The 20,126-nt window shown below is 41.1% G+C and overlaps 1 protein-coding gene across 3 annotated transcripts in view; it reads left to right on the forward strand.

Moving 5' to 3' along the window:
* The window catches only part of runx3 (RUNX family transcription factor 3), a 170,111-nt gene that overhangs the window by 79,317 nt on the left and 70,668 nt on the right, over positions 1-20,126 (forward strand). The gene's annotated exons all lie outside the window — the stretch shown is intronic.

The raw sequence follows: 20,126 nt of genomic DNA on the forward strand, positions 1-20,126 counted from the left end.
CAGGCATTGGACTTGACTGAATGCGCTTATGTAAAATGACTAACAGTAGGTCATAGGTCCTCTCACATCTCACCCAATTCTTATTTCTGTTTGACTTTGATGTAAATCAACATTGAGAGAAATGTAAGCCAGATCTGTTATCACCCAACTTCACGACGGCAGAGTCATGATCTACCCAACAATGGTTGAATTATATTAGCTGCTGATTGAGGTAGGGACGGATGAATATAATTTATGAGCCATTAAAAATGTCACGTGTGATTAGGACACTAACTGGTGTAAATTGTGCTGGTGATGCATTTGTTAAATGCTCCCAGTAACATCAGCTCCTGAGTGGTTCATGTGGCGGGTAAATAATGTGGTGATATTGAGTCAGAAACTATCATTAACTGCAGAATTCATTTCTATATTTTTGATATTTTCCTCCAAGCTATTTTTTGTTTCCCTCTCAACGCTCTCAGTTTATTCAACTGTGAGTTGTAGATATCGACATACACAATGGGTTAGCAACTGGTTGATTCTATTAATTCTATTATTTTGTTATTTGGATGCCTGCAAAATATTTATGTCAGAACTTCATGTAGTTTATAAAGAGACATTTTTTCTAATTTGAGAATAGCAATGATGTATACGACACTGTGCATATAAATAAATGTAATATTACATATGCGTGCATACATTAATTCGCTTATTTAGAAAATGCCAAAGGTTGTGTGGTATTGAATAAAAGCAATAATTTCTGATCCAACACATTAATAATGTTATATAAAGTATGTTATAAATAGATATTTTGATATATTTTTAATGCATACTTCAGGTAGACAAGGTGTCTTTAACAGTGTATCTTCGACATGTCGTCCAATAAATTCAGTGCAGTTCCGAGCGCCGTATCCTTATGCCCCTGTCCCACTTAGGAAACCTGAACGGAAACCTCTGAAGACTTTGTACCCCACCCAAGGTTTCCATGCGGTTCCCGGAGGTTTTTGTCAGTCTTCCTACCTGCTTCCACTACCTGCAACCTCCGGCAACCACCTGCAACCTCCGGGAACCGCACGGAAACCTTGGGTGGGGCGCAAAGTCTCCAGAGGTTTCCGTTCAGGTTTCCTAAGTGGGACAGGGGCATTATGCCCCTGTCCCACTTAGGAAACCTTAACGGAAACCTCTGGAGACAGGGGCATAACTTCTCTTCTTTCTACTTGGTAAGGCAATAGTTGTCTGGCCTCCTCTGTAGAAATGTGTTGATGATATTTTTCTCCATTTGGCCTCTTTCAGTAAGGGGAGCATCTTCCTCCGGGTCACGCTCCTCCTAGCAGGAGAGCAAGTGAGGAAGCAACCTGCCACCCATAAGGTCCTCCACCTGTAAGGCCAAGAATGCCAGGAAAGTTGGTGAGGGAGTAAGGACCTCCAAACATCAACTATTAACTCAAGCTGTTTCATAGATATAATTTGGATAAAAGTCAGGCATCTAAATTGGATTAAATTGGATAGTTATATGGATGGGAAACGAATGGAGGGTTATGGTCTGAGCGCAGGTATATGGGACTAGGGGAGATTATGTGTTCGGCACGGACTAGAAGGGTCGAGATGGCCTGTTTCCGTGCTGTAATTGTTATATGGTTATCTAGTATCGAAAAAGTAACACTTTCACACAATCTACAGAAATGAGAGATAGTTAGTAAGATGTCTTCATACATTCATTGTAAATGCTGATCTGTAGTTGGATGGCAGTGTACGCACTTGGTCTGTCACCATCAGACATGACTTAGACTGGCATCCTCAATGAAGGCAACCTGATTTGGTGCCATGAAACATACAGCTTAATGGTCGAACCATTGAACGACAAGCAAGATTGGTACAAATAAGAATTTAACTCTGGATTGAAACTTTTCATTCAGGACTGTACCACACTGTATCACTCTATGATTCTATGACACTAATATAAAAGGCTTATCTTAATTTTGATTAGGATAATTTGGAAGTATGAATTTCATTGGACCAAGCAGTTTAATAATAAAATTAATCCAATTAACAAAGGCCAGAAATGATCATTTGCAGACAAACCCAAGTTGTTTGTGAAAACATGTAGAGGGCAGGGATGAGAGAAAATAAATATATATTCAGTACTGGCAACTGCGATCTATGCATTTAGAAATGGGAGAGGCACAAAACAAATGAACTGCATTACAAAGTTTGAGTGTACATGTGTTAAGCCAATGTGTTTGTAGTGTTACAGCTAATATCAAAATGTCTCTGCTGCAGGTAGAAGAAGCATCAACAGTGCATGCTAACGTGTATAATATCAGTCCTCATTTGATAAAGTGTTTTGTACCTCAGAGACTAAGTGAAAGTATCAGCTTGGGAGAGGGGTAAGATAAACAATTAATGGTGAGAAATGACATGTAGTATTACGGAAAATCAACCCCTTAAGATGCAAAGTGAAATGTGTTATCAACAGGGCTCTCATGATCCACATGCATTTTACATGTTGAGCCCTATGTTACGCCACATTTAGATATACACTTGTTCACCATCTTACATGCAAGCAACTGCATTCTCCAACAATGCTGTTGCACAGTTAACAGCATCAACTGCCTTGGTTAATTTTATTTCTTCTTCCTATGTGCACCTGCATATGGCTAAAATAAAATTCTCAGCTGTCTCATGCATTCGTTAAATAAGACCAGAGGTGTGCTATGGGGCCAAGATGCAACATGCCTCATTCTTGGCCTTGGAGTCCTTCATAATCCAGGGGGTGGTGGTGGAGACAGATACAATAGTGGCGTTTAAGAGTCTTTTAGATAGGTGCATGGATATGCTGGGAATGGAGGGCATGGATCACGTGCAGACGGATGACATTAAGTTATATTCTGATCATGTTTGGCACAGCTATTGTGTGTCAAAGGGCCTGTCCCTGTGTAGTGTAGTATTCTATGTTCTGTGTTTATCACCTTCCAATCCAACATCTGCCCCATGGAGCAGGTTGAGCCATGTTCATGCTTTGTCTTCCAAAGGGTCTACAGAGGGAGCTCTGAGATTATGGATGAGAATAACATAGAAACATAGAAACATAGAAAATACGTGCAGGAGTAGGCCATTCGGCCCTTCGAGCCTGCACCGCCATTCAATATGATCATGGCTGATCATCCAGCTCAGTATCCTGTACCTGCCTTCTCTCCATACCCCCTGATCCCTTTAGCCACAAGGGCCACGTCAAACTTGGTAATGTCTTCGCTGAAGAGCATATTAAGGATTTATAAATCATTCAACGTCACCTGCATGATTGGTAGGCCATAGAAAATACAGACCCCCCGGGACTCCTTGTCCTTTATCTTGAAAGTTTTCGGCAATGGCATCTGGGAGAATTCCAGATCACTGATCCTGGAAGAACTGACAAGCCCAACACATTCCTTTGAGATTAATAAAGTTCCCAGAGCGATGGTTTCCAGTAAAGTTGCACTTGGCTGGATGGGCCCAAACTTGCAGCAAGCATAAAGCTGGCTGTAGGATGTCAGTATCCATGAAAAGGGGAATTGTCAGCATTATCAACAAGATGAGGGAGTGAGAGAGAGATAAATAATCACAGACCAATATCACTGTTGAATGTGGAGTGCAAGATTTTGCCCAAACCATTGCCCATTGAGTCAAGCCTGCTCTGAGGCAAGATATCCTCCCAGGGATTTGAGTGGAAATTATTTTACGCAGACAGTGGTTGGTACTTAGGGTGGTATGATGGCACAGCGATAGAGTTGATGCCATACAACACTAGAGACCCGGCCTGGATCCTGTTCACCTCGTGACTTGCGTGAGATCTCCGGTTCCTTCCCACTCTCCAAAGACGTAGAGGTTTGTAGGATAATCGGCTTGGTATAATTCTACATGCAAAGGTGTCATCTCTCCTCTATCCTCAATGCATGTGTGACGTGTGTGTGTGATGTGTGATGTATTGAGCGTTCAATCAGAAAGCAGGTTAAATCTCTGGAGAAAAGGTATAGGTGACATTTCGGGTCAGGACCCTTCTTCAGTCTGATGAAGAGTTACATCACCTTGTCCTATTCTCCAGAGATGTTGCCTATCCCGATGAGTTACTCCAGGATTTTGTGCCTACGTTCATCTTTGGGTGTGGTCCTGTCAGATTTCCCAAGGCTCTGGGAACACAAACACCAAGGTTCCTTGAATGCTGAGGGGTGCACTAAACTTTGAAGCAACTAACAGTGGATACTGGACTGTGCCTTGAGCTATAGTGTATCAAACATTTCACTGCTACAGTGTTTAAGGATGAAATATTAGTGATATTGACATAAGTGAATGTATTGAATTGCTTGATATAGTGAATGGAGATAATGACATCCACCAAATGTTCTGACTCCATGTATAATGAATTAATGCTATGGGGAAAGGAAGAAATCTGGCCAAGATCCATAGCTCAATATAAAACTATTGAGTGCAATTATTCCTTTATTAAAATAATGCACAATATTAGTTTTAATCCACAGAATATTTCCACTTCTGAATATGTATTGTTTGATTTGCTTCTGCCCTTGGACTGTGAAATTAGTGAATTGATTTTGCAGGCTCACGTAGGAAGTCAGATGAGTGGCAATGACAGTTTCTTCCCAGTATTATCAGACAACTGAACGATTCTACCAACAACTAGAGCAGTCCTGAGCTACTACCTGTCTCATTGTAGACCCTCGGACGATATTTGATCAGACTTTATCTTGCACTAAACATTATTTACTTTATCATGTATGATAAAGACACTGTGGAAGGCTCGATTGTAATCATGTATTGTCTTTGCACTGACTGGCCAGCACGCAACAAAAGTTTTTCCCTGTACCTCTGCACATGTGACAATCAACTAGATTAGATTAGATTAGATTAGATTAGATTCGTTTATTGTCATTCAGACCTTTCGGTCTGAACCAAATTTCGTTTCCCTGCAGTCATACATATAATAAAAAATGACAAAAACACACAATCAACACAAATTTAACATCCACCACAGTGAGTTCACCAAACACCTCCTCACTGTGGTGGAAGGCAAAATCTTAAAGTCTCTGTCTCTTCCCTCTTTGTTCTCCCTCTGCACCGAGGCGATCCAGGCTCCAGATGTTGTGACCCCACCGGGTGATGGTAAATCCCGCGGCTCAACCGTGCTCCGCGAACGGGCCGGTTCAAACTCCGCGGGTGGTCGCTGCCGCCGCCCCAGCTCCGAGCACAACTAATCTCCTCAGAGTACAGATGAAGGATCTTTGCTCTGAAATCCAACTTTCTTTCATTTTCAGAAGCTGAATCCTAGCAAAATCTGACTTGAAAACATATTTAACTAAATCCGTTTATTCAGAATTCAGCCCTGACCATTCCTGTAAGTTAGAATTCAAATTATTTATTTATCTCCTTCTAAGCCAAAGCCTACCATATTTTGTAGGATATTCTCAACCCAACACCTGGAATTTGGAGCAAAATACTCCAATAGGCAGCAATTCAGACAACAGTCAACGTAGGGAGAAATGTATTTTATTGTTGGAGTTTTATTTGTAAGAGCAATTTCAGAGGAAAATGATCTCTGTAGCATGTGGTTTGTTCTTTGAGATGGAATGTCTCAAACAGCGTTCCTTTCTAACCACAGTAAAAGACAGATCGAGGGCTGGCTGTGCATAAGGGCAGTGCCTTCTTTCTTTTCTCATGGAAACTAATTGTATCTGAAAAAGGCATTAAGCCATGCATGATGTTTCATATAGCCCCGTTGGTCTTTCTAAAACACACAGATATAGTCACAGGGCAAAGGCTTTGGATCTGTGTGTGTTTGACATACTTTAGTCATGTTTCTCACACTGCCTGCTGTTTGAAATCAGAGATGTTGGTGAGCAGTAGTTTGCAGGTAGTGGTAATCTTGGAGCTTATTATTCTGAGAGGCACAAGAGTGAGAACATCCTCTTTAAGGTCATGGTCATGTTGTTTTAAACCATTATGGTTTGCTTTGTATTTGATGACACTAAACACCGAACACTAGAGAAACTCAGTGGGTCAGGCATCATCTGGAGAGGGAATGGACAGGCAATGTTTCAAGTAGGGACCCTTCATCAGACTTCAGCCTTGAGTCTGAAGAAGGGTCCCAACCCAAACATTGCCCATCCATTCCTCCACAGATGCTGCCTGACCCGTTGAGTTCCTCTTGTACTTTCTGTTTTGGTCAAGTTGCCAGCATCTGCAGTCTGTTCTCTCTACAAAAACAGTGTAGGCCACAGTGGTGCATTGTGCCCAGTTCAGGAAGGATATGAAGGTTTTGGCAAACTATGGAGAAATTTACCAGATGCTGGAAAAATCGAAGGTAGCCAAAATTGCTGGAGAAACTCAGCGGGTGAGGCAGCATCTATGGAGCGAAGGAATAGGCGACATTTCGGGTCGAGACCGGGTCGTCTATTCCTTCGCTCCATAGATGCTGCCTCACCCGCTCAGGTTCTCCAGCATTTTTGTTTACCTGAGAAATTTACCAGGATCGCTCCAAAATAAAGAATTACATTTATATGGATAGAACGGCGAGATTGTGATTGATCTCATAAAGCGTAGAAAGCTGAGTTGTTTAAGATCATGAATGGTGTAGACAGTGTAAATGGGAAAAAAGAAAACATGGTTTCCAGTGTGTGCAGAGTTGGTTACCAAATGGAATGGATTTAGATGAATTTAAGATGAATGGTTAAAGAGTACGAGGTGGCATGGACATAAATATGTTTACCCAACTGATTATATTTGGAATGACAATTGCCGATGTAGGTGCAGCATTAGCTTTCTGAAACGAGAAGAGGTCGCAGGGATGCTGGTAAAGAGGAAGTGAAGCTACTTGGAAGAGTTGGCATAAATATCTTCCTTTTGAGCTGTGCAGTTCTTCAATTCAAAAATATATTTGAACTCCTGTCTTCTGGCTCACATCCTTCAACATCCAGTTGATAAAAAATAACGTCACATTTTGCTGTAGAGGCAAATACGTATTAAACAATGAAGGGAAAGTAAATAATTTACTACTGGAGTTTTAAAAGCCAGAAACTTGTAAGCTATTACTGCTGTTTTCAAATTAGTATCAGAGGCTGAATATCCATTAACCAATGCATGGCACCTCCCATCCTCTGTGCAACGAAACAATGAGTGTACAGATACCAAATCTCCGCAATGTGACACTCGCTAGCTCCTCACGATCTTCAAAACCTTTTAATCAGACCCATGAAGAACACAGATCCCTTTCTGTTTTAACTGGTATTAATTGAGTGTGAGGCAGAGGCTAAGGGCATCTGTGCCTGAGCCCACCCATGTGCACATGAGAGTGTGTATGTGTCAGCAAGGACCTTGCTAACACATAGCTATATTTGTGTGTGAGCATGTGTGTGCGTGTGTATGTGCGAATGTCCATACAGCAGAGCCTGGTAAACTGCAACATAGGACGCATTTGCTACTGAACCAAGGCCCTGCATTATAGCTGATGTGTAAGACTATCTCACCTTAATTATGCACAGGGAACTTCCACTCAATATGAAGGTTGGGATCTGGAACGTCACAATTTTCCTGTGCAATCCCAACAGTGCCAAATCTAAGCAATCTAAGCACTCTTGACTCAGACCACCGGCCAATTTACCTACACAATTACCCGGTTAAGCACTTTCTGCCCACTTTGGAAAATCTTCAAGTCCCACATTGGCCTCACCTGCCACCCCAGAAGTCACAGAAACATAGAAACATAGAAAATAGGTGCAGGAGTAGGCCATTCAGCCCTTCGAGCCTGCACCTCCATTCAATATGATCATGGCTGATCATCCAACTCAGTATCCCGTACCTGCCGTCTCTCCATACCCCCTGATCCCTTTAGCCACAAGGGCCACATCTAACTCCCTCTTAAATATAGCCAATGAACTGGCCTCAACTACCTTCTGTGGCAGAGAGTTCCAGAGATTCACCACTCTCTGTGTGAAAGACTCATCTCATCTACAAATATCTATCCAAGCTCCACTTGGAAGGTACTGGTAATTGTCAAATTAATAAAATTCAATGATTCAATGATACTTTATTGTCTATATTCACTAGGTACAGTGAAATGCTTTGTTTTGCATACAACCCAGACAAATCGTGTAGCAGACGTCAGCCAGGCAGTACACAAGTGTCGGCAGGTTTTGGCACCGACAGAGGACACTGAATATTCACTGCATGTGGCACTAGGCCATCTCCTTTACAAAAACCAGACTAATTCAAATATAGGTAATCTATCTATATGGCCTCATTTTCCTTGGGCATGGAAGAATACAGCACAGGAACAGTGACTGTGCCAAACATGATGCCAAGTCCAATGCTTATCCGCCTGCACATAATCCATATCCCTCCATTCCCTGCATATCCATATGCCTATCCAGAATTCTCTTAAATGCCACTATGGTATCTGCCTCAACCACCTTTGGCTGCACGTTCCAGGCATCCTCTGTGTATAAAACTCACCCCCCACATCTATTTTCAAGTTTGCCCCTCGCACAATACAGCTAGGCCCACAAGTATTTGAGTTTTCCATTCAAGGAAAAAAGATTCACAGCCTGTCATAATTTCTATGCCTTGTCATAATTTTATATACTTCTATCATGTCCCCTCGCAACGTCAGGTATTCCAGAGAAAACAATCCAAGTCTGTTCAGCCTCTTCCTGTAGCTAATACCCTCTAATCCAAGCATCATTCTGTTAAACTCCCTCTGCACACTTTCCAATGTCTCCACATCCTTCCTGTAATGGGGCGACCAGAACTGCACACAATACTCCAAATGCAGCTTGACCAAATCCTAAAAAGTTGAATCATGACCTCCTCTCCTTCTCCCTCTCACTTTTGGTATTGATTGATTTAATGCTTATTCCTAATTATATTTAAGAAGCTGCTTTCTTGAGATGGGCCACCTTCGTGAACAGCAATGCTCCTTCTGATGAAGGTGCTCTGGCAATGCTGTTGGACAGACAGTTCCAGGATTTAAACCTAATAATGATCTTGTAGCCTGGGAAGGAACTCTTCTTTGGCCTCAGCACTAGATGAGGAACATAATAGCAGGCGCACATTGTAGTCTGCTTCCAAAGTTCACTTCTATTGCAGTTGATGGATCTGGGTTTCAGAAGCAGTTCACAATATGCATCTGCCAATATATATCATGTTTGCCGGAAGCAACTGGTGAAGAATTGCTGCTCCACCTTTGTACCCCATTGTGTAAAGATCGTTGTCATTGAGAATGTGGATATCTCACATTAATTCAAGTAATTTTTGTCAAGGGGAAATGTATTCATTGCTATGGACCATTGTGTAGAGCAGATGATTTGTTGCAAGTATCTGTTATGCAACCTTTATTTGCATTGTTGTCAAGGTTGATGTTGGGAGTAATGAGATCTTCAGTTGCACATTAAAAGAATAAAGTGAAAGGCTGCTGCATTACATTTCCACATTAATAATTACATACGTTTAATAACTAATTAATAATTATATTAATGGTAATGCAACTGTCAGTCAACATCATTAGCTGTAATATTATCCTGATTTTCATAATTATGTGAATGTTTTCCAAATAATCTTTTAATTATTATGCAAGCAGTCAATAATGCAAACAAACAGATAGCTGTTCAGGGGGAAGAAAATAGAGTCTTTTGTGTTCTGAGGATCACACATAATAATAATAATAATAAATTTTATTTGTGGGCGCCTTTCAAAAGTCTCAAGGACACCTTACAGAATTTAACAAGAGTAAAAAACATATAATCGGAGTTAAAAATAATAATAAAGACATCACCAATACACAAAGTAAAGACAGAATTCGATCCATGTACAAGTACTTCAAATGTACTTCATTCATAAACACTAAAGATTTCTAACATTAATACATTTGTTTTTTGTTCTCAAGTATTGGAAACATTCCACCTAACACTTGTCGGACGACTGAATATTTTTAACAAAGTCTGTTTGTAATGCTTTCATTGATAATTGTGTGTGAACCAGAGAAAGAAAAATACAATGTAAGGCACTTCTACTGCTCTAGTTAATAACCTCATTAAAGGTGCTCATATAATCCCCCCCAAATGTCACACCTACATTGAACGGCATCGAACTAGGCTCATAAATTCTTGGTTGTAGTATAACTAGCCCAGACATGGAACACTTTGTTTACAGAGGAATGGCCCAGATGGTTATGTAAAACAAACTTCTTGAAGAGGGCCACCTTCTTGAACAGCAATAGTTCTTCTGATGAAGGTGCTCTGGCAATGCTGTTGGACAAGAAGTTCCAGGATTTAAACCTCTCCCCTTGGTATATATTTTAACGTTTTAGTTGGAAGCTCAATTGGTCTCTTGCACCATAATGTTTTACATGGTTTATTCTTTATTTGGCGTGCTTCAGTGTTAGGCTAAAGTAAAGTAAACTCCAAGCCACAGTAACACAGTATACATCACACGTTTAGCTCAGATATAAAGCTTTTCACTGTACCTCTGTACACGTGGCAATAACCAATACACTAAACAGATCACACCCATGTTGAAATCTGAAACAGGATTTGGTCAAGTGTCTCTTACTTTTACAACCTCCAACACTCTAGAAATGTCTCCCTTTCTCTGTCACAAACAGAGAACCACGCCCTCAGTACATCAGAAACAAAATACCTGACTGTTTAAACCACACCATTGGACTCAGGGCAAACTTTAGCAGTGGTTGCTGTTCTTACACTTTAGTTCTGATTTTTTTTTTAAAGTATAACCAAAATGTACACTCAGATAATGAGAGGATTATTTCAGAGGGACATTGAGATTGAAAATCTAAATTAGTTGGGAATTTGGGATTCTAAGATCTATTAGTAAAGCATAAGGTAGCCCAATAACAGGTGTCAAGACCTCCAGCATCCAAGCATCATATTGTCATATTGTCCTTTCTGAACTTGTGTAGCAGAGGGAGGAATCAGGATTTCCTGCAATATCCTATTAAATACTAGGATAAAGAAAAGGCTTTACATAAATAAACCAGACTTCAACCTCATAGATTTTCATTTTAGTGGGTCATATTGGAGAATGTACTGAGTGAGTGAAGGACCCCTATTGTTCTACTGTGGAATCTGCACTGTTCATAACTCTCTTTTAACCTCTCCTTTAGATTATAACGTAACTTGTGTTTGTTAAATGCAGGATCTTTTTTCGCCTGTGAAGTAGGTTTACATTTCAATGTCGATTCTTTGATCATATTGTGGACCACCGTGAGATGTGGGGAATGATATTGTTCCACTGCTGAATATTCAAAACCTGATATGTTCCGTAACGCTCGGCAGATTGCACAATCATTTTTACAACTGTTCCTTTGCCATGTTTGAAATCAAATGGTGATTTACTGCAATTATGCACTTTATAAATAATTCACATTCTAGTAGCAAGCTACTCGGCCAAACTAGGCACTGGCATTGTTTATATGTCCCACAAGATTTGTCCCATCCCATCTCATCTCATCCAGTTTAGTTTTGTGCTTCTGTCCCTTTCTCCTTCCCTCACTTAGCAAGCTAGCCTTTAATTGCCTCATGTGGTAGATAGATCCATGCTCTAATCACACTCTGGGTTAAGAATATGCCAATTATGTTTTTATTTGACCTATAAATGACCAACTTCGATCTATGACACTTTTTTAAAAATTCCATTATTCTCCACATAAACCTCTGTAATTTTAGAAACCAATGTCATCACTTTGGCTTTTATTTTTAATGTAACCCTGTAGGTTTCCTCTTGTGTTCCTTTTTCCTCCCACAGCCTCTGAACATTCCCAAAGATATCAGGGTTGTGAGGTTAATTGGCCATTGCACAATGCTTGTCGTGTGTGGGTGAATGATAGAATTGGGGGGGAATTGACTGCGATACATTAAAAATAAAATGGGATTCGTGTGTGTGCTTGATGATCAGCATGGATGTGGACGGCTGAAAGGCCTGTTTCTGTGATGTACAAATATACAACACTATTAAATTGGTTCTAACCGCTCAATTCCAGTATAATCCTTGTCGAGCTTTTCAATCTTCTTTGCCGCCATAAATGTTTTGGAGCCCAAAACTGAACACAATACTCTGTGCTGTCTAACAATGCAATTGGCACATAAATTCCCAACTTTCCTATTCTAAAACACTATGTTTGTATTACTTACAACTCCCGAAACGTGTTTTTTAACTAGTAATAATTTGTGGATGTGTACTCTTCCTTTTTGCCCCTCTATCCCCTTTAGGCCCTTGTTGTTCTTATTGCTACTCCAAAAACATATCATCTTGTCTACATGTGTCTTCAAAACATAGCAATTCCACAAAAGTATTTTTGAGTTTCCTTGGGCGTAATTGCAACCCCAATACGATACGAGTCAAACATTTGGAAATAGCCCCAGTCAAAATAATTTCCGAAATGTGGACAAAGTAATCCTTGCACAATCATTGTAATTCACTATTTGCATTTATTAGTTTAGTTTAGTTTAGAGACACAGCACGGAACAGGCCCTTTGGCCCACCGAGTCCAGGTCGACCAGCGATCCCCATATACTAGCACTATCCTACACACACCAGGGATAATTTAAATATATACCAAGCCAATTAGCCTACAAACCTGTACATCTTCATTCTGGTCTGCTTAACCCATGTTCTCTGTTTTGTAACTAGTTAGCTATCATTCAGCCACTAGATCCCTGACCTCAGCATGCCTCTAGTATATGGCAGCATATCAAATGAAAATGTCAGTTTCAATCACTTTGCTTTATTCTCTGATACCTGCAGGAGCACCTCGGGTGATGCTCTTTATGAAGCTTCTTCATTCATCACTTTTAACCAAGGCTGTCAGCAGCGTAATGCTGTGGACATCTCTAATTGCTGCTCCATGGAGAATGAGAGCTCCCTTTAGATGCAGCACATAGATCAAAACTGAAAGGGTGGAACTGAAGTTCTATTCTGAAGTGCAAATTGGTGGCTGAATAGATAGACACAAAGTGCAGGAGCAACTCAATGGGTCAAGCAGCATCTCTAGAGAAAATGGATGGTTTCAGGTCGGGACTCGGGACCCTTCAGACATTCTCAGTCTGAAGAAGGGTCCCGACCCGAAACGTCACCCATCTTTTTTCTCTTGGGATGCTGCCTGACCAGCTAAATTACTCCAGTACATTGTGTCTAACTTTCGTATAAGCCAGCATTTACAGTTCTTTGTTTCTATAGACTGTTGAATGTGGTTTATCTGACATCTAGCATTTGATGAACAGAAACGTCCTCCAATTAAGTTTTGGAAGGTGAAGTCATTATCTCTGGCCCATTACAAATTCTCTTCTCTAACTACCAACTGCATCATTTCCCACAACTATTGTCTGCCTCAGCATTGTCTGCCTCAGGTGGAGGCAGGTTCTCTGGATGCTTTCAAGAGAGAGCTAGATGGGGCTCTTAAAAATAGCAGAGTCAGGGATAAGGGGAGAAGGCAGGAACGGGGTACTGATTGGGGATGATCAGCCATGATCACATTGAATGGCGCTGCTGGCTCAAAGGGCCGAATGGCCTACTCCTGCACCTATTGTCTATTGTCTAAGACGTATAAGGTAGTTAACAAATTTGGTGTCTATTTGAGCTCACATCCTCTTCATTATAGAAGTTCACAATCATTTATGTCTCCACATCATTGTCCCGTTCTGCCTCTGCTGTTGGACCAGACTGCCTCTGCTGTTTACTGGTTCATCTAAAACCCTTCTGTGCATATCCTAAAACACCAAGTCTCATTCAAACATCACCTTTACGATCATTGACATTCATTAGCACCTGATCAAATAATGCTTATATTTAAATATTCTCGATTTTATTGTCAAAACTATCTGAGTTAATCCATATCGTCCTTCAATATCACTTCATTTGTGCCAAATAAAGGATCTTTTTTCATATTTTAAATCTCTTTATGACATATAAGGAGGTCATTTGGCCCATTAAGTCCATACCAATGACTGAGTTACATCCCTAATCTCTTTGCATTATTATTAGCAGCCGTATCTTCAAAGTTTTCTCAAAGACTCTCCCTAAATAGCCTTGCATCTTCACTGCTTTCGCACTGTCTTAGAAGTTACCTTTAACTAAGCTTTTAGTTGCTTGCTGTAATATCTCCTTACATGACTCAGCCTATGCATGTTTCGATTTAAAGAAAAGCACTTGAAGCACACCTTTTATGGGCTAAATGCAACTATGTTGTTATTGGAGTCTTAGCAAGAATTGGTACAACAATGAATATATTTGATCCATTAAATTATTCAACATTAGAGGAGCATATAATTTATACAAATAATAATCAGTACTCTTTTCACTTTTGCCAACTTTTCCATATTCTAGTATTTTTCTGAATGTGCAGGTGGATTTAAAATGCAAACATGGTGGACAATAACATGCACAGAACACTCCATAAGTGGTTCAATAACACATCATCACTCATTTCAATTTTATCATGAGAATATTCTATTGAATGGATTGCCTTTAGAGCTTCAGTGCGACTAGGTTGTTTAAGATACTTCACATTGAAATATTTCCTTAAACGTTACCACTGCTCATATTTCTTATATACTGCCGCTCCTCTGTCGGTTTAATTGATCTGGTGGCGAAGGCGGTGGGGGGGGGGGGGGGGTTGATGGAGTTTAATTGCAGACTTTCCACTTTTTTCTTTCGACAAAGACAAATTAAAAAATGAATCCAGTTCCCCGCCTCTCTAGACAATGCCCGGCAATAGTCAGTATCTGTCGAGTCCTCCTAATGTCCTTACATTCCCATCGAGGGACTATCTAGCTCGAGCCAACATCAGGGCCTCTGCTGGACAATCAGCGAAGTTACAAGAGAGACAACAATCCCACCATCCATTCTCGACGCGAAATTCAATTCCGAAACGCTTGCCTTTATATAAGCGTGTGCGGAGCTGGCAAATACGTTAATTTAGTTCAAGTGTGCACAGTGCAACACAGACAAGCGCTTCGGCCCATCATATCCATGCCGAGCTTCAAGCCACACTCTGCACTAACACCATTTACCTGTTTTGGGTCCCAATACGTGTTTCTTGTCAATCCTTTCATCTAAATGGTGTTGCATTTAACACTCTGGCTGTAAGGAGGAGAGGTCAAGTTGGTCTCTGTAGTCGAGTGAATTTCGATATCACTCACTCGAATAAAATTGACCATCAATCAACGCCCACAAATTAAACTTAGAAGTAAAAAGTGTCGATGAATTAGTGAATTATGTTTATTGGCACTGCAAGCATGCTGATTGTTTCGATGTTTCCGCACTTCTGGTAACATCTACATGTCGCGTACATAAGATACGAGAGTCACGGTGTCGATTTATATTCACGTACAGAAGTTTAATGCACAACTGAAATACAAGGCGAAGGTAGACACAAAAAGCTGGAGTAACTCAGCGGGTTAGGCGGCATCACTGGAGAGAAGGAATGGGCGACGTTTCGGGTCGAGACCCTTCTTCAGACTGATGTCAGGGGAGGGGGCGGGACAGAGATAGAATGTAGTCTTAGACAGTAAAGACTAGTAGGAGAACTGGGAAGGGGAAGGAGATGGAGAGAGAAATCTGAAGTTAGAGAAGTAAATGTTCATGCCGCTAGGGTGTAAACTACCTAAGCGAAATATGAGACGCTGTTCCTCCAATTTGCAAATACAAGGCGTATGTGAATCTTAACTGCTTGTGTGAATTTCGAATATATATATATATATATATATCTTGATTAGGCAGTAAGTTCTAGAACAGGCAGTAAGTTATAAAACGGCCATTATAAAGTTGAATTGCTCGAAATATCGATAGTAGCATCGAATTTCCAAATGTACTAAGTCTGAAGAAGGGTTTCGGCCCGAAACGTTGCCTATTTCCTTCGCTCCATAGATGCTGCTGCACCCGCTAAGTTTCTCCAGCACTTTTGTCTACCTTGTACTAATTCCGCGTTGAGCTGCAGTAATTTGTAGATTCAACTAGGATTGCCTGGCAGAGAGTTTTGCAGACAGAGTTCCCATCTGTACAACGGAGGCGCCAACCAGTGGCAACAGCGCGTCATTCCAGACGGACAATTCAACACCCGAGCACACCATCCCACTTGGGAAACACACTCCTGAACACGGCCACGTCCTCCCAGTGCGGGCAAACTAGTCTTTTTTTTGTCGCAAATAATTTCACATTGAATATTTCAAGGGAATATGTGTCATTGCGGCTGCACTGGTATTATGGAATATCTTTTTGAAAATGTTTCAATTATATATATTCAATTGATATATTAAATTATATATATATATTTAATTTGAATTGGAACATTTTCAAAAATATGTTACATGATTAAAACAGCAAAAATATGTTGAACTCCAAAGGCGTAAAATCCAAAAGAGTGTTACTGCAGGGGGTGCATTTGCCGTTGGCGTGGCCGGTTCTGAATCGCTACCGGCTCCGGTGAAACTAATCCTTGCCGGGGCGCAACCCCGATATAATTTGCAGATTCATCCCACGCCCAGCGGATGAGAAAAACAGAATTAATGTAGATTTACCTGTCGAGCGTGGCGAAATACTTCAGACCTTCGTGGTTTTGTAAAGGACTTAACTGTCCGGTGCAAAGCACACATTTATTAAATAGTAACGGGTACAAAAAATGCTATTCCTGGTATGTTTGAATTGTTCTGGAAGAGGGTTGATGAAACGCGTCTACATTTTCAAAATGCATAGGCTGGTTTGTGCGGAATTAATTCACATTCGATCATGAGTTTAAAAAAATATATTTTTAATTTGAAATGCAAAAAAAAGTTGTTGTTTTTTTAATTGAAATTCAAAATCGCATTCCCAGACAGCAACAATATTCACAAACCAGCTACATTATCCGAAACATCGAGGAATGCTCATAACTCCACATCAAATCCCACCACTAAAAAAAATTCTAAACAGGGGGCGTGGAGATCGGGTTTTCAGGGATGTTTTGTGGAAGTTGCAGGGAAACTGATGCGAGGTGTTAATTTCACAACACTGAAATATTGACATCTATCGGTGTGTGTGACTTCTAGCAGGCAGAGTTGCTTTCGTTAAATCCACACTTTGGATCTCTTGGGCTGAAAATCACGAGGTGGGTCGTGGCTGAACAGAGGTCCTGTAAAAAGCCAAACACAGGCAACCGAACACCAAAGTCTTGAAGTAACTCGCGTCCCACCGCCTCACTTCAGTTTACCTTATTAATAATAGGTCGGCTTAGATATTTCGTTTGGCCGTCTTGTACAGGAATTCTCCAAAGAGAAATAAATAACTTTAAAAAATACGCCGCTGGTGTTCCTTATACACGGGGTTTGATGAAATATAGACACTTCTGTTTCCTGTCTGAACACTAGTGTAAGCAGCTCTGGCGGAGTGTGAGAATCTCGCCTTTCAACTGGAGGAACTGGGCGCGGACTTGTTAGAGTGTAGAAAATCGTTGGCGGATACGGTCCGTTATTTCAACGTTGAGACGAACAGCGGATTCGGTTCCATATGTTGTCATTTTCAGTAAAAGCCCTATTAAAACAAAAGTCGCGTTGTAGTCAGAGAGAGCCCTACAAATAACACACAGAATGAGAACAATATCAGACCCGGGCAGTGCACACGGTGTGTCACAAGAGTGACCGGCCGTTTTTGGATTCAGCGCCACTGCAGGTATCACCACAGTGAGAGAGAGATAGAGAGAGAGGGGGGAGGGAGAGAGAGTTAGAGAGAGAGAGAACAAATACTGACAACACGCGGCTTATGGCAAATTCTTGTGGGCATTTTTATGGTGAAAGTTATTGACAGGTCTTACACCGCACTTAACAGACAATCTGTCACCATTCTACATCCCTGTCATTTCAAACAAGGAGCTATATATTCTGCAAAGCCAGTATCGGTTGAAAGGGTCAGGGTGCCCTGAGTGGATGGACTGAGCGAAACTCACAGAAAGAAATCACAGTGGATATTCACCGCCACCGCAAAGCAGAACATGTCAGGGAGTTCATTGAACAGAATAAACCGTGTATTCAAGGATTGATTCTGAACTGCAAGAATGCAGGCGGACTCTTTCAGTAACTCACTTTTTATGACACGCACCTCCCGGTTGTCCAGTAAAAATAGAAACAGGGTAGTTTGTTTTATTTTGATGAACAGTTTCACCAATTATTTTACCACTACCATCATTTCAATTTACATGGGGAGATATCTAACATTCTAAATATTCCGATCCCCTGGCTTTCTAAAAGGTGGTCGTGGGGGGGGGGGGGGGGGGGGGGGGGGGGGGGGAGAGTGAAGTAAAGTCAAATAGTTGTGATAAACTTCCTGGTTATTTTTGTTTGCAGAATAGTTCTATTTAGAGGAGGCTTATTTTTAGGGGATGTCAATGGTATTTTATGAAAGTTGATTTGAAACAGTAATGCTGTCTAATTTGTGTTAGGGGTATTCCCATAGACAAGCTGATTCTGCGGGTAAACAAATAAAACCAACCCTTTTATTTGAAAGGGACGAATATCTGATCGCTAACCTTCTGCTGAAGCACGATACGAATTTCTGTAACAAATGGTTTCGAACGACACTGATGGGAAGGAATTGCCTTTAATTAGAAAATAAGCGCGCAGTGAAATCAGTGAGGAATTTGTAGGAAGGAACTGGTTTAACCCGAAGATAGACACAAAAAGCTGGAGTAACTCAGTGATTCCTTTTCTCCAAAGCTGCTGTCTGGCCCGCTGAGTTACTCCAGATTTGTGTGCCTTTCTTCAGTGAAGAATTTGTATGATGCAGAAGAAATCACAAAAGAAGAATTGACTGCCACAGTTAATTCAATGCGCCACGAACAGTAGTGAACGCGTTCTTCCTGACGGACGATAGATAGAACTGTTATTGCCTGATTCCTGGAAAGATGCTAATAATTATTTCTCTCTCTCCCGTTATCTCCCTCCCTATCTCTCCACTTCGCTTTTTTTTAAATCTGTCGTCGCCTGGTTGAAATTACGGCACTTTACGATCTCCTTAAATAATGGAGTGGGCGGCTGTGCCATTATTGAAGTTACACCCATAATCATGTTCGCTTATTCAGAAGAAAAACACTAAGCTGCACACAGAATGTACCCAAGCGCGTGCAGGTTAACATTTATCATCTGGTGTATTTATAGTTGAATGGTATGATGAACCATCACGATAAATATATATGTAAAATGTAAGGTTAATCATAAGCACAAGACTTCTGTCAGTTATAAGATTTATGAACGTGTGTGCATCCTTGCAACATATCCAATTGTCAACGTCCACCAAGATCCACGTATGAAATGATTCCAGCTATACGTTGGATGGAAGATAGACACAAAAAGCTGGAGTAACTCCAGACTTTCTGTGTCCATCTTCGGTTTAAACCAGTATCTGTAGTTCCTTCCTATATGTCGAATGGCATGAGCTCCCAGTCTGACCTGACCTTCTGGTTAGACACAAAATGCTGGTGTAACTCAGCGGATCTGGCAGCATCTCCGGAGAAAAGGCATAGGTAAAGACCCTTCCTTCAGTCTGAGAGTCAGGTGAGAGGGAATCCAGGGATAGGGGTTCTTAGTTATTGTGTAAGAAGGAACTGCAGCTGCTGGTTTACACCGAAGATAGCCATATAACACTGGAGTAACTCAGCGGGTCAGGCAGCATCTCTCATTGTTCCCCAAGTTGCCGTGGTCTCATTCAGGCTAGTTGTTTACATTATAGTCGAGAGAAAAATCCCACAATAAAGGCTTGTCGAGCTTTAACCTAGGAAAACACCGTTTGTATTTTGCCATGAAGCTATGTCAGCTATGTAAACATATTAATAAAATGCAAAAATGCAGAAGATTCTGAATGGGGTTGGGCTCGGTGGCGGTCCGGCCTCCTTCAGGGCCAGGCCCTGCCTTCATTGGCAGCAGGCGTATCGAGTGGGACATCGCAGGACCAGAGTGGCTGCCAGCGAAGTCACTCAGCGGCAGCGCCTCTCAGGTTAGCTGACGGAGACCGTATATTGGCAGCTCACAGCGCACTTCCTTGCTTTAATCACCCAGCAAGCAAACTTTCTGAAAGAGACCCAGGGATTTCAGCAATTTGCCTGGATGTTCCTCTAGCAGACAGCA

This window comes from Amblyraja radiata, chromosome 27, assembly GCF_010909765.2.
Source record: "Amblyraja radiata isolate CabotCenter1 chromosome 27, sAmbRad1.1.pri, whole genome shotgun sequence".
Taxonomy (NCBI): domain Eukaryota; kingdom Metazoa; phylum Chordata; class Chondrichthyes; order Rajiformes; family Rajidae; genus Amblyraja; species Amblyraja radiata.